This window comes from Puma concolor, chromosome B2 (assembly GCF_028749965.1).
Source record: "Puma concolor isolate L17-30 chromosome B2, mPumCon1.1.hap2, whole genome shotgun sequence".
Classification (NCBI taxonomy): domain Eukaryota; kingdom Metazoa; phylum Chordata; class Mammalia; order Carnivora; family Felidae; genus Puma; species Puma concolor.
This window is the reverse complement of record NC_141671.1, coordinates 94803571-94819712: the sequence shown is the minus strand read 5'-3', so window position 1 is coordinate 94819712 and position 16142 is coordinate 94803571. Positions and strand designations below refer to the sequence as shown.

The following is a 16142-nucleotide window of genomic DNA, read 5'->3' as shown; positions in this document are numbered from 1 at the left end:
CATGATGATTTAAATCGAAGAAGGATACAACTAGTCGTCTGTCTATTGTTTTAGTGTCAAAACCCAAATATATTTCCAAATTAATATCTTATGATTAGGATAAATGTCATTATGGAGTGAAAGAGGAGAGGAAAAGAGGGAAATGAGTGTTTACTGTGTATCCATGAAATGTCTTATTTCATTGTGCCAATCTCTATTAGTTAGTGGTTTTGAATTTTTGTAGATACAGGAAATGAGAATCTGAGAATTTTTACTATTTGTTCAGGCATTTAGCCAATTACTCTAAAATCTGATTCTTAGTCCCTGAGTTTTTCTGCTTATTTTTTTCTTACTTTTATAAATATAATAAATTAGATGCAGTAATGAACAGCAGCATACTGGAAATACCTTCTTTTAGCTGTATGCATTTAAAGGTGGATACATTTAACTTCTCTTTCTTTTCCTTTGAAACCCAGGACAAATTGTTTAACTTCCTTGTCTTTCTTGACTGTAAAATGAGGTTGAGGATGATAGTGATAACACAGCAGTGGTATTGGAATAAAATGCTATAAAATCACTTAGCATTAACTCATGATGGTTAGGGCTTTATTAGTGTTAGGTATTAATAATATTCCTATTGGTTCCATTTATTATTATTATTGCTATTAGAATTAGTGTTTAATAAACTGCACAAAAATGATAGAAAGTATTCTGAAATATAGCTCCAGTGGCTTTGAATCACTTTCTCTCAGCTTTATTATTTCATGCTCTCATAGGCTTCTTCCTCAGTTTATTCAATTGGAAGGTATTTATTAAAAACCAATTTTGTGTCAGCAGTGTGCAACACATTGGAGAAACCAGAAGAAAATTGAGATTCCCTTCCCTCAAAGGTTTTATTCTCCATTGAATGGTAAATAAGAGAAATAATAACCCTTCTGTGAGATAATGTAGTAACAGGATTAATCTCTAAGCAGTACTAGGAGAGATCAAAGCAAAGCTTTTAATTCAGGATGAAGGTTTGGGCAAAATCTCCAATAAGTGACCCAGAATTGAGTCAAAATGTGAGTGAATAAGCCCTGAATGGGACAATAGTGATAAGGGTGATCTAAACAGAGGCACCAGTGTCCTTAAATTCCTCAAAATGAGAGAAAGCATTAGAAGTGCTGAGAAGAGCAAGTGAGCATGGCAGAGTATGTATGAAGCAAGTTGGAGGTGAGGCTGGGAGACTCAACCGAAGCCACTTAATGTTCAGAACGTTTAATGAAAAGTGCTCTTGGGATTAGCACTTGCGGAAGAGAAGAGACAGAGCAAGATTTGGTGGTTGAGCTATAGTGCACTCTCAATGAATGTCTCAGCCAACATTACAGGGTCTTCCAGAGTTAAGATAGCCCTTCAAAATGATTGTGAGTTGGGGTGCCTGTGTTGCTCAGTCGGTTGGTTATAGACTTCAGTCAGGTCATGATCTCCCATTTGGGGTCCTGAGTTCAAGCCTGGTGTTGGGCTCTGTGCTGACAGCTCAGAGCCTGTAACCTGCTTCGGATTCTGTGTCTCCCTCTCTTTCTGCCCCTCCCCTGCTCACAGTTCATCTCTCTCTCTCTCTCTCTCTCTCTCTCTCTCTCTCTGTCACAAATAAACAAACATTAAATAAATTAGAAAAAAAGAAACAAAATGACTGTGAGTTAAGGAGGGGGGCTATGCCTTTATATTCCCCATATTAATTAGTTGTTAGATAGAGGCAGGCTACCCGGGAGGGACTTGTGATCTTGCACATGATTATTTTCTTAATCTTTGTTTATTTTTGAGAGAGAGACAGAGTATGAGCAGGGGAGGAGCAGAGAGAGAGGGAGACACAGAATCTGAAGCAGGCTCCAGGCCCTGAGCTGTCAGCACAGAGCTCGACACGGGGCCTGAACTCACGAACCCGTGAGATCATGAACTGAGCCCAAGTCGGAAGCTCAACCGACTGAGCCACCCAGGTGCCCCTTTTTAATTTTTTTTTTAATCTTTGTTTATTTTTGAGAGAGAGACAGAGTATGAGCAGGGGAGGAACAGAGAGAGAGGGAGGCACATCATTGTTTTCAGCAGGGAATGAACAGCTAAGGTGTCTTCTGGCAGATCTCTGAGCATCTGGCTAAATAAGTCTTTCATTCCTGAAGGAAGATCTAGATGGAGTACCACAGCATGTCTGCAGTCATCCCAAGGCGTTACTGTCAGGCACTGAAAGTGCTTAATCAGTGCAGTGATAGTATTTGGATCTTATACTTTCTTCTGTTATGTTCTGAGTTAATGGGTGAGGGCAATACTTGGTTCTTGCAGGGAACGTTCAGGCTGCATTTTTTGGTTACACATTCTTCACTACATGTAAATCTGACTACCTGTAACTACCCATACTACTAAAGTAAACTACTGATGTTACTGTTTACCTGTAAATATCTATACTACCAAAAAAAGTCTATACCACCATTTTAATTTCTTGCCTCTGTTTCCACAATTGCCCCTGTACTATTTCTCTTACTTGCACTTTTGCCTCTCTCAAATCCCTTCTCCATTTGGCAGCCAGATTAGAGCTGTTCCACCATAAATGAAATAGTGCAGTGCTTTTTCCTAATAGCTTCCTCGTCTACTTAGCGTGAACTGCAAAATCAGAGTATTACTCCTTATTTGATGAAATTTAGCCAATTTATATATTTTCTAAAAGAGATATGTACATTTAATAGAAGATTCAGGGAATTTCCTAAAAATGACTTGGATAGGTTAGTCAATTGGCCCCAGTTCTTTTTAGGGTTAGCCTGTGGAACAATGTTTCAAGAGCTATATTAAAACAATATCTAGAAGTTTAACATGCTTAATGCTATATTTGTTCATTTTATGTAAAAATGAAGGGGGCATATTCTATCAATATATATATATGATTAGCATATCAATAAGATACATTTTATAGATTTTCCAGTATCTTAAAAAATATAAAACAAGTTCATAGTCACATAATATATCACAATTTGCAATTGAGAAAAAATGTATTCCCAATAATATAAGTTGTATTTAGATTTTCTAAATGAACTGAAATTTTTATACAATATTAGTACTTAATATCTTTCTGAAACTGTGTTCAAGGCTCCTTATGAATAAACTCATTTTCCTCACAGCAAACCTAGGAGTTAAGTACTAAATTTATTCAGAATTCAGATTTCCCAGCTAATAAATGACAAAGACAGGATTGAAATCCTATCTGTGATTGCCAAGCTCAGGCCCTGGCTCTCTATGTAAGTAATGGGACATTACAGCTCATATTTCAGAAGTGCAAAGTTCATTGTACTGAATTTCTGCTAAACACTGCTCTTATTTCAATTTTTGCTTCAAAGAGAAATTTCAGCAATAGTTCCTCTAGTTTCTGTATTTTCTTTGTGTAACATTTTAGATTTTTTATAACTTAAAGTTTATGGAATTGTTAAAACAGAAATATAAATGTCAGTTTTACAACATCAAACTGTAAGAAAGAATTAGATGCTATTTTATGTTATTGCTTCACTTATTAGTATTGAGGACACAGGTTTGACTATGTCTAGTGATGTGAGATTATGGAATGTTGTCATTATCTATGAATATAGTCAAGAATTTCCCTTGAAATTACTTTTGTTAAAAAATGAACATTTTCAGGGTAGTTGGTTTCTGTCAAATAATATTTTTAGGAAATTTTTGAATGTAATTAAATTCAAAATTAGTCATCTGTAAGAATGTCATCTTGTATTTTATAATTGAATAATAAATAACACTTGTTTCAGTTCAAATTTATGATACAGTAATTTTTATGAAGATTTCTTTTAGGCAATAAAACTACTATTACATACTCCCAGTGTTATTTTTTTGGAAACTGATGAAATCCAAATATTATTTCTGTTTAAAATACATAAGATTAGAAGAAAAATAAGATGTTTGTTCAACAACTTGACTTAAAAAATATATTCACCTTTTATTCTTTTTAATGAATCCAACAACTAGATGATGAACGTGGCTTGCCTCCTCTTTGAATTAAAGAAATTAAAATCCAGAGTGATTTAATCTTAGAAATGAGAGGGATTAAAAACTTAACTATGAAATTTAACCAACTTAATTTAAACAATGCAATTAATACATCTGAAGGTCAAGGATTGATTCATTTTAAAGAGTCAACCTTTGGAATTAGTTATATATATATTTGAGCCCTGTTCCTGCTGTTTACTAGCTGTGTGATCCCGGGCAATTATTTAAATTTCCTGAACCTCAACTTCACTATCTATAAAATGAGGATAACATCTAGAATGACAATTTTTATGAAGGGTAGAGATTACATATATCTTTCTTAGAACAGTACTTGATGTACAGTTGGTATATTTTGATAACAAGGTCATGTCATATAACTCCTAACTGAGTAAAAGGTGGGTAAAAACTGAAGGATTTAGAAATGGGCCCAAAGATATTTCTACTAATTTTTTTTCAAGTTTTTTAAATGTTTGTTAGTTTTTGAGAGAGAGAGAGAGAGACAGACGGACAGAGCATGAGCAGGGGAGGGGCAGAGAGAGAGGAAGACACAGAAATCTGAAGAAGGCTCCAGGCTCTGAGCTGTCAGCACAGAGCCCGACTCAGGCCTCAACCCCATGAGCTATGAGATCATGACCTGAGCCTAAGTTGAACGCCCACCTACTGAGTCACCCAGGCACCCCTCTACTAAATATTTTTGAAGATATTTAATTCCGAAACTAATTTCTTCTTTTACAATAGCCATTGGTGTAGATTTAGACAAGTATGTTTGAATTAATCAAAATATAGTACTAATCACAGAAATTATGGACCATAACTATCTAGTAATATAGTAAAAGAACTTCTCATCTGAGGATATCATGAGAAGTTCTTTAACATCTTTATATAAGTCCTACTTTTATTTCAGTTATGTCAGTGTCTCTCTAGGAAAATTCTTCAATATAATTTAGCTGAGGTTCCTATACTTGCAAGTATATTGTACATGTAAACATACATGACGATTATTATCTCATGCCTTCACAAGAAAGGACACTAACACGTATTTCCGCTTCTGAAAGTGAATTGTTCACCCACAAGTCTCCCTTTAGTGTAGCATATCCCATGTCACTGTCATTGATAGGCTACATTTTAGTCAGAGTGACAGTGAAAACTTAAAGACACAATCAAAAACTTCCTTTTATCATAGAGAAAAGTAAGATCAGAATTAAAATTTCAGCAAATTACTTACTTTTCCTCAACTTTCAAGCCTGAGTTTTCCACTTCTAGTTTTTCCTATATTTAGATTACAGTTCAGCAACAATTTCCCTGTCATATTCACTGTCATACAGAAAATTAAAATTGCTCCTACCTTCTTAAGGCATTCAAATCCTTAGTGACAGCCTCTTGTGTGAGTTATCCTGGCAGTCAGTTTCCTAACACCTCTTTTTTGGTTTCTTCAGCAGACTGAGTGCTGCTGAAAAAGAACATTTTCTTCTAAATTTTTAAATGTTTTCCTATTAACTATTCTTTACTTCCTAGGTATAGTGTCCCAAAAAGATACCCATAACCTTAAAACATCTGAATATATTATATATTTATAAAAGAAAAATTATGAAGTTGGATTCTGAAAAATATAATGTTTCAGTACTTTAATGATTTCCCTGAAGCCTGCAATACCATTTTTAGAATTGGTGTTTCTTTCAAATTTGTCAGCTATTAAAGTGTAGGACTTCTTAGTTTATTAGTAATACAAATGTTATGACTGAATTAAAAAAGCTTCCCTAATCACTGAAAGGTCTTTGAAAGCTTCAAAGTAATTATATCTTGTAATTATCAGAAAGTAAAGTTCCCCAATCATTCTAACAGTCAGGCATTTACTAGTTCTGAGCCTGGAGCTATGTGTGGATAAGATTAGCTGCTAATTATAGGGAGGGGAAATAATTAAGGTGAAATAAATTTTTCTTTTCAACTTGCACGATATTTTTAATAAGGATGTTTTCTACCCTTATGAAAGCATTTCTAGAAGTCTAGAGGATGAAATGTGATTGCACTTCAGGAAGTAATGACAAGGAAGGTAAAGGACAGTGTTTAAATGTTAAAAGACAAACATGCTGAATAGTTATGTTCTAATGAGTAGTTTTAATTTTATTATGCCAACTTCTCTAGTGAGTGGATTGAATTAAGATGCACAGGCTGACAAATAAATGCTAGTATTTTATGATTTAATAATTATTGCCATGGTGTCTGAAAGACTGACTTATGTGATCTACTTTGTTTTAAATCATGTACTTTTAAATTACTTATGAAGGAAATCAGTGATCTAGACCATTTCTCCTAAAATATCTTCTACTGAACACCGATTCTAATAAAAAGAAATATTTCACGTAATACAAAAATCACATGTATTTTGAAAATTCTTGGTTAAGTGAAATTATGTTTATTAATGGAAAGATTTATCATGTCTTGTTTTTGTACCTTAACTCTTCATTTGCAAGTTATGTAACAGAAATTTTCCAAACACACCAAGCAAGTGATCTAGAGTTCTCTGGAGCACATTTTAAAATATACAGATCTAGATTTTATGCACTTACATGCTTGAGAGATCAAGTAACCAAACTAATAATCCATGTGATAGTAGTTTCCTCAATTTCCACCTATACTTTGTGATGGCATTTAAAAATTCTAGGTTATGTTTTTTTATAGCAACCTTTCTCAAATGTTTCATCTTTTAAGTACTTTTATACATTACCAAAGTGTTTAAAAATAGATGTTATCACTAATCTTATCTAATATTAAAATTAATATTTTTATATATAATGATAATTTTATCACATAAATACATTAGTATTTTATAAACTTTAATAAAATTATTAATCCAGGTTGATTTCTAAAGACTATGAGGTGTGGTCAGATTCCACCATCAGTTTCTTCTCTATGTCTCACTGCTAAATTGTGTCTCACTGCTAAATGTCTCTACAACTACAAGTCATTGAAAATGGCATCCAGGATTAGAAATATTGTGTCAGGTAGTTAGATATATTCAAATAAAACTTGTGATAAAAATTATGTTTTATTTTTGAAGATGATTATTTGTTTCCAAGAGACTCAAAAGTGATGAATTTTATACAAAAGGTAGAATTTAAAATTTTTAACTTGGCAGACAAAATTATTGTTTCCAATCCACTGCTTTTGCTCAGGCTTCTACAGAGTATTTCTTCATGATCTGCTGCAGAATTAGGAGTGATTGTAATATATACTCAATAATCTATCAGTGTCTTTTCACCAATAAGGGAAGATATGTTGAAAAAGAAGAAAATGGCTGGCTATCAACCTATTTAGAACTCAATTCCATCTTTTGAAGATATTATCTTGCTGTCTTATCAACATTAAGAAACTGTGATCTTTCAGGCCTGAGAGTTCAGGCAAATGAGGATATATGAAAGTGTCATTGAGATTTGCCACCCAAGTACCACTTAAACTCATAGAAATGGGCTTTAGTGGCATTACTCATGTCATGAAGAGATTGTTCTATCTCATTCTTCAATTTCAAATCTCATGGAATTTCTAAGAAAATTACTGGCAGAAAGTAGTAGCAAAAACATATACACATAGACCACTTTTTTTTTTCAGAATGCTGAAAAAGTGTATCCTCAGTGACCAAGAATTAAATCTATTTACAGCATTCATTGTTTTTTCTAAGACTGATGAAGAAAGAGGATGCACAGTGATTTATTTTTCTCTTAGAATAAGACTAGGTATTATTGGAATGCACATAAAATTTTATTTGATCGTATTCAAATGGCTTTCCTTGTTGCACACACAAGCCAAAGCATCATCAAGACTGATACTAGTGCATTTTCTAGTTTATATTATGACCTACAGCATAATCGTTAACTAAATAAAAACATAAATTTTGCTGTTACATAAATTATTAGTGCAAGATAGGAAATTGTCTTGCTCTTCTCCCACATAAATGTGTATAGTGCATGCAGTAAGCATTGATTCAATGTGGTACATTAAACACTTTTCTTAAAATGTACAGCAAGGGATATCAATATGTATGATCATAATGGCTCTAATGTTTTATGGACCAGTGATACGCAATGTGGAATGGACTTTTCAGGTGGAAGTGTAGGTAAAATACATTCTTTAAAATTGTGATTTCCTGTTTTTACTGTGAAGTTTCCATTAATATTGAAAGAAGAATTTATATTTTTGTTCTCTTCTCTATCTTGATTTACAAACGTTATCTATTTCGTAGTTTAAAACATTACCTTGAAGTTGTTATATTAAGGACTCCATTGGTTGCCCTGAAAAATCAGTGTTATTTTTGGAAAATAAAATGAAAGCTTTTATGTTTCATGCTACTGTGTGTCAGTATCATCTAGGATTGGAGGGGTTTTTGTTTTTTTGTTTGTTTGTTTGTTTTGTTGTTGGATTTTTTTCATTTTGAAATGCTGTGACATCATTCTAAATTATATTTTGTGTTACTATGTAATTTATAAGTACTTTTTCAGTTCATGGATCACTTTTCAGACATTCATACACTTTTGCAAATTGAATCTCTCCAGTGGCAGAATAATTGTGCCAGTTATCCCCTACCCCCACCGCAGATCCATTACAGGCTTTGCCTGTCCTGCTTTTTGCCTGTTTGGAATAAACCACCTGAGCTCTCTGTTGTGAGGAGGATACTGGTTGGTTTAGCCACTGGAAGGCAGCACACAAAGATGAAGGAGTAGGGAGAGAAAGAAATCAGTATATTTATTTCTGCTTTCCTTGCAGAATCTGGGTTCCTCCATCCCTCAGGAGGTCCTCCTGGATGGACACTTTCCGATTTTCATATGGCCTCAGTAGCATGATTTCTATGCTCTTCAACCTACTTCTTGACATCGCCAGTACTTGAGTGTCTTATCTTCCTTTATTTGTTCTTTTAGGATGCCCAACTTATAAAAATAAGTTGCAAATAAATATTTATGCTAACACGCATACTTGACATTCAGAGAACTGGTGTTCTGGACAAATTAGGCATTTTTGGCAAGGTTCTAGGTACTTTGCTCACCCCACATTGCTTTGTACATTCATTCTCTCTCTGCCTCTCTCTTTCTCTCTCTCTCACCCTCTTTCGCTCTGCCTCTTGGCCCACATGTGAGTTCTCCTTCCAGCCCAACTGATTTCCTCTGTCCCACACGTACTATTCATTATCTTTCTTTCCTTGAAAACCAGGTCAGAGCTTCAGCAACCCAGTGACGTCCACCCCATATAAGTTGTTTCTGCTAAATGGTTGTGTTACCTTGCTCTTTGTCCCTCAGTAGACAGCAAGCTCTTTGAGGACCACCCAGGAGGGAACTCACTTATTGAGGTTTAATTCCTAGAACTCTACCTTGTGCAGGTTAGGGCTCATTGTCTGAAGATGGGGAGGGCAAAGAAGATGCAAATGGCTATAGGCCCTTATACCTTTGATATACACTTCAGGGCTCAGCATGGTGGCAATCACCAGATATTGGTTGGGAAGAACTTGGAAACACACATGTATCAGCTCATTATCAACGTGTGGAAGGAGCTGTGGGGCCAGGGAGGACCCTGAGTTAGATGAGGAGGGAGGCCACTGGCTACATTCTCTCTTGTTTGCGTACCCTGAGTAATGTGGAGGATTGGAACGGCGTGGACAACACTCACATCTAAAGATGTTCAGCCTATCTAAAGGGAGTCATGGAACAGAGGAGTATGTACCAACTGAATGTGGGATTTCATGCCTCTTCCCATCCCAAACGTAATGAGGATTCAAAGACCTACACTTCTGACTTCTCTGTTCCATCAGCAAGTTCACTCCAGCAAGCTGTGCTCTCAGACAGAATGGACTGTGACTTCTAATTATTGAACTTGCCTCGATGGCCATTAGTATATCTTCCTTTGTAAAACTGCTGTTCAAGTTTTTTGCTCATTTTAAAATTGGGTTGTTCATCTCTTTACTGTTGATTTATAAGTACTTTGTATATTCTGGGTTCAAGTTCATTGTCAGATATTTGTGCTACAAATATTTTTTCCCATCCCTTACAGGATCATCTGTTTTTCCTAGAAGTATTTGTTGAGCAGGAATTTTTAATTTTTATAATGTCAAAGTTATCAGTTTTGTTCTTGATGATTAGTGATTATTGGGATCTGCCCAAGAAATCTTTGCCTACCACAATTTTGTAAAGACAGAGTCCTATATTTTATTCCAGAAGCTTCCGGTTCTGGATATTATATCTAGTTCTATAATTCAGCAAAAATTTTAATTTTTATTTGTAGAGTGAGGTGGAAGGTGAGGTTCTGTTTTTTCAATATGGGTATCTGCTTTTTCAGCAATCATTTGTTAAGAAAACTTCCCTTTCTCCATTGAACTGACTTGGAACCTTGGTTAAATATCATTCAACCATATATGGGTGGGTCTGTTTCTGGAGTCACTAACCTTTAAATTTTGAGCAGCACACTCACCTGGAAGGTGGGCCTTTCAAGACTTCCTCACTTTCAATCTTTATGTATTTTATTTATCATTTATTTTATTTCTATTCCAGTATTCTTAGTGTAACATTAATCTCCTTCACTTATTTCATCCATCCCCCACTCGCCTCCCCTCTAGTAACCATCAGTTTGTTCTCTATAGTTAAGAGTCTGTTTTTTGGTTTGTCTCTTTTTTCTTTGTTGATTTGTTTTGTTTCTTAAAATCCACATCTGAGTGAAATCATATGGTATTTGTCCTTCTTGACTGACTTATTTCACTTAGCATAACACTCTCTAGATCTATCCATGTTGTTGCAAATGCCAAGATTTCATTCTTTTCAATGGCTGAGTAATATTGCATTGTGTGTGTGTCTGTGTGTGTGTAATATCACATTTTCTTTTTCCATTCATCTATTGATGGACACTTGGGGTGTATTCTTTATATTCTTTGACTAAATACCCAATAGTGGAATTGTTGGATCATATGAGGAACCTTCTGTCAGTGTGAGGTGATATCTCATTGTAGTTTTGGTTTGCATTTCCCTGATGATGAGTAATGTTGAGCATCTTAACATGTGTCTTTTGGCCATCTGTATGTATTCTCTGGAAAAATGTCTGTTCATGTCTTCTGCCCATTTTTTAATTGTATCATTTGGAGTTTTTTTGGTGTTGGGTTGTATATGTTGTTTATATATTTTGGATACTAGCCCTTTATCAGATATGTCATTTGCAAATATCTTCTCCCATTTTTAGGTTGTCTTTTAATTTTAATGATTGTTTATTTTGTTGTGTAGAAGCTTTTTATTTTGATGTAGTCCCAATAGTTTATTTTTGTCTCTGTTTCCCTTGCTTCAGAAGACATATCTAGAAAAATGATCCTACAGCTAATGTCAAAAAAGTTAAAGCATGTGCTGTCTTCTAGGATTTTTATGGTTTCAGGTTTCACATTTAGGTCCTTAATCCAGTTTGAGTTGACTTTTGTGTATGGTTTAAGAAAGTGGTCCAATTTCTTTTTATTTTGCATGTAGCTGTCCAGCTTTCCTAATACCATTTGTTGAAGAGACGTTTACTTTGTTTCTTTTTTTTCTTTTTCTTTTTCTTTCTTTCTTTCTTTCTTTTTTTTTTTTTTTTTTTTTTTCTAAATTAGGCTTCATGCCCCGTGTGAAGCCCACTGAGGGGCCTGAACCCGTGACCCCAAGACCAAGACCCAAGATGGGATTAAGAGTCAGAAGCTCAACTGACTGAACTGCCCAGGTGCCCGAAACTATTTTTCCCATTGGATATTCTTGCCTGCTTTGTTGAAGATTCACTGACTAATTATAATTGTGGGCTTATTTCTGGCTTTTCTGTTCTGTTTCATTGATCTATGTGTCTATTATTGTGCCATTACCATACTCCTTCGATTACAATTGCTTTGTAGTATATCTTAGAATCTGGAATTGTGATACCTTCAGGTTTTTTTGTTTTTGTTTTCCAAGATTGCTTTGGCTATTAGGGGTCTTTTGTGGTTCCATAGAAACTTTTGGATCATTTGTTCTAGTTCTGTGAAAAATGCTGATGGTATTTTGATAAGGATTGCTTTAAATCTATAGATTGCTTTGGATAGTATGGACATCTTATCAATATTTGTTCTCTCATTCCATGAACATGAAATACCTTCCCATTTGTTTGTGTCATGTTCGTTTTCTTTTATCATTGTTTTATAGTTTGAGTATAAGTCTTTCACCTTCTTGACTAAGTTTATTCCTAAGTTTATTATTTTTGGTGCAATTTTAAGTGGGTCTGTTTTCTTAATTTCTCTTTCTGCTACTTCGTAAGTAGTGAATAGAAATGAAATGGATTTCTATATATTGATTTTGTATCCTGTGACCTTACTGAATTCGTTTATCCATTTTAGTAGTTTTGGTGGAGACTTTAGGATTTTCTATATATAGTATGATGTCATCTGCACATAGTGAAAGTCTTATTTCTTCCTTACTAATTTCTATGCCTTTTATTTTTGTGTGTGTGTCTGATTGCTGAAACTAGGACTTCCAGTACTATGTTGAATAAAAGTGGTGAGAGTAAACATCCTTTTCTTGTTCCTGAACTTAGGGAAAGGCTCTCAGTTTTTCCCCATTGAGTATGATGATGCTGTGGGTTTTTCATTTTTGGCTTTTATTATATTTATGTATGTTCTCTCTAAACCTACTTTGTTGAGGTTTTTTCATCATGAATGGGTATTATACATTGTCAAGTGCTTTTTCTATATCTATTGATATGATCACATGGTTTTTATCTTTTCTTTAAAAAAATTTTTTTAATGTTTATTTATTTTTGAGAGTGAGAGAGAGAGAGAGAGACAGAGACAGAGAGACAGAGAGACAGAGTGTGAGCCAGGGAGGGACAGAGAGAGAGGGAGACACAGAATCTGAAGCAGGCTCCAGGCTCTGAGCTGTCAGCACAGAGCCCGATGTGGGGCTCGAACCCATGAACTGTGAGATCATGACCTGAGCCGAAGTTGGACGCTTAACCGACTGAGCCACCCAGGCGCCCCTATCCTTTCTTTTATTGATGTGATGATATATCATGTTGATTGATTTGCAAATATTGAAAGACCCTTGAACCCCAGGAATAAATCCCACTTGATCATGATGAATGATCACTATTTTTAATGTATTGTTGGATTCAGTTTGCTAATCTTTTGTTGAGGATTTTTGCATCTATGTTCATCAGAGATACTGGCATGTAGCTTTCTTTTTTGGTAGTATCTTTATCTGGTTTTGATTTTGGGTGATACTGGCCTCATAGAATGAATTTGGAAGTTTTCCTTCTATTTTTTTTTTTTTTTTTTTGGAATATTTGAGGAGAATAGGTATAAGTCTTCTTTAAATGTTTGGCAGATTTCACATGTGAAGCCATCTGGTCCTGGACTTTTGTTTGTTGGGAGTTTTTTGAACTGCTTCAGTTTCAGTGCTGGTGACTAGTGTGCTCAAATTTTCCATTTCTTTCTGATACAGTTTTGGAAGGTTATATGTTTCTAGGAATTTATCTATTTCTTCTAGGTTGCCCAATTTGTTGGCAGATAATTTTTTCATATTATTCTTTTATCATCTTTGTTTTTCTGTGGTGTCAGTTGTTATTTCTCTTTAATTTATGATTTTGATTGTTTGAATCCAATTTTTTTTGATAGTCTGGTTTATCAATTTTGTATATCTTTTCAAAGAACCGTCTCCTGATTTTATTGATTTGTTCCATGAGTTTTTCTTTGTTTTAGTTTCTATTTCTATTTTATTTCTATTCTACCTTTTATTATTTCTCTCCTTATACTATTTTGGGGTTTTATTGTTCTTCTTTTTCTAGCTCCTTTAGATATAAGGTGTATTTGTTTATTTGTGATTATCCTTGCTTTTTGAGGTAGACCTGTATTGCTATGCACTTGCCTCTTAAAACAGTTGTTACTACATCCCAAAGATTTTTGACTATTGTGTCTTAATTTTCATTTAGGTCCATGTGTTTTCTTTATTTTCTCTTTAATATCTTGGTTGAACCAGTCGTTGTTTAGTAGCACTTAAATAACTTTCATGTATTTCATGTATTGCATTCCCTCCAGATTTTTTCTTGTGATTGATTTCTAGTTTCATAGTATTTAGGTTGGAAAAGATGCATAGTATGATTTGTCTTTTTGGATTTTTTTTGTTTTTATTTAAAAAAAATTAACGTTTATTTATTTTTGAGAGACACAGAATGTGAGTTGGGGAGGCACAGAGAGAGGAGACATGGAATCCAAAGCAAGCTCCAGGCTCTGAGCTGTCAGCACAGGGCCATATGCAGGGCTTGAACCCACAAACCACTAGATCATGACCTGAGCTGAAGTCAGATTCTTTTTTTTTTTTAATATTTATTTATTTATTTTGGAGAGACAGACAGAGCACAAGCAGGGGGAGGAGCAGAGAGAGAGGGAGACAGAACTGAAACAGGCTCCAGGCTCCGAGCTTTCAGCACAGAGCCCGATGCTGGGCTGGAACTCACAAACCGTGAAATCATGACCTGAGCTGAAGCCAGACACTCAACCAACTGAGCCACCCAGGCGCCCTAGTCAGATTCTTAACTGACTGAGCCACCAAGGCACCCACTGAATTTGTTGATACTTGTTTTGTGACTATCATGTTATCTATTTTGGGAAATGTTCCATGTGCACTTGAAAAGAATGTATTCTGCTCATTTTGGGCGGAATGTTCTGAACAAATGTGTTAACTACGAAGCTAGTACACAAAATTCACTTACTTTCCCATATGCCACAATGAACAAATGTAATTTGAAGTGAAAGCCACACTATTATTTGCATTAGCACCCAAATAAATGAAATATTTAGACATAAACCTAATAAAATAATATCTATATGAGGAAAACTGTAAAACTCTGATGAACAAAATGAAAAAACTAAATAAACAAATATTCTTTGATGATGCATGGGACTCAACATTGTCAAGATGTTAATTTTTTTCAACATGATCTATGGAATCAATCCAATCCCAGTAAAAATTCCAACAATTTATTTTGCAGATATGAGAAACATACTAAAATTTATATGGAAAGACAAAAAACCCAGAAGAGCTAATATAATATTGAAGGAGAACAAGTTGGAAGAATGACACTACTTGACTTTAAGACTTAGTTTAAATCTGAAGTAATCAAGATATTGTGATATTGGTGAAAGAATAGACAAATTAATCAGTGGAGCAGAATGGAATACCTGAGGGGCCAGTGGGTATATGGGAACTCTCTGTACTTCCTATTCAATTTTGCTATGAATCTAAAACTGCTCTAAAAAGTAAAGTCAATTTTAAAACAATTCAAAGTATAAAAACATATGGAATTATTCCCTGGGTGCCTTTTTTTTAAACCAGCTTATATATCTTAATGAAATTATGTACTCACAAATAAATATAAATTTAGTAATTATTTTTATAAAAATAATATTTACCTTATTGTTCAATGTAATTCTTCCTTTTAAATAAACCAACATGGGGTTACATGTAAATGGCATATCCACTGTTATCTGTTGCTTTGCAATGAGAGTGCCTGCCATTTACATATTGTCGTGGATGAACTGTATCTCTAAAAAAAGTATGTCTAAATTCTAACACTATGTATGCATGTAACTGTGGTAGGATGATCCATGCTCCTACAGCCTTATTCATCTTCAAAAGCTGAAAGAGTAGGTCTTAGGAACTACTGTTCACATTCCACAGGTTCTCAAAAGTTATCATTTAAGTTTGTTCATCTTTCTGTTCAGTTTCAACCAAAGATTCCTTAAAAGCACACTTCTCAACATTACAGCTTCATATTCCAAAGTCCTAGAGAAGGAACTTGTGGACATATTGTTCTCTCAAGTAAGAATCTTTGGGGTTGTGACAACAAGATATCATCGATATGAAAAGGATTTTATCCCTGAAGTTAGTAATTTTCCAGTCTTACTTCATCCAAATTCATTATAAAATTTATAAATAATAATGTGGCAGATTTTTGCCTCAAGAAGTCTTTCAGTCTACTTCTGTTGATATATATGAATACTCTCTAAAAGGCTGATCTTACATGTTATTAAAATTTCTGGGAGTTCTTGAGATAAAAGATAAAATTGATATTAAAAGCAATCTTTGCAAAGAGATCTGATTATGTCTTTTACATATATGCTCTGAGAGATT

General features: G+C 34.4%; 1 long non-coding RNA gene across 10 annotated transcripts in view; it reads left to right on the top strand.

The window, feature by feature from the left end:
• Nucleotides 1-11834, top strand: part of LOC147581115 (uncharacterized) — a 1011143-nt gene extending 999309 nt beyond the window's left edge. For 9 of the 10 annotated variants that reach the window (XR_015251431.1, XR_015251428.1, XR_015251427.1 and 6 more), the window contains one exon: nt 11603-11834. This is a non-coding gene — a long non-coding RNA (uncharacterized LOC147581115). The remainder of the gene's footprint in view (nt 1-11602) is intronic. The other variant, XR_015251429.1, reaches the window with a different exon arrangement.
• The last annotated feature ends 4308 nt before the right edge of the window (nt 11835-16142 follow it).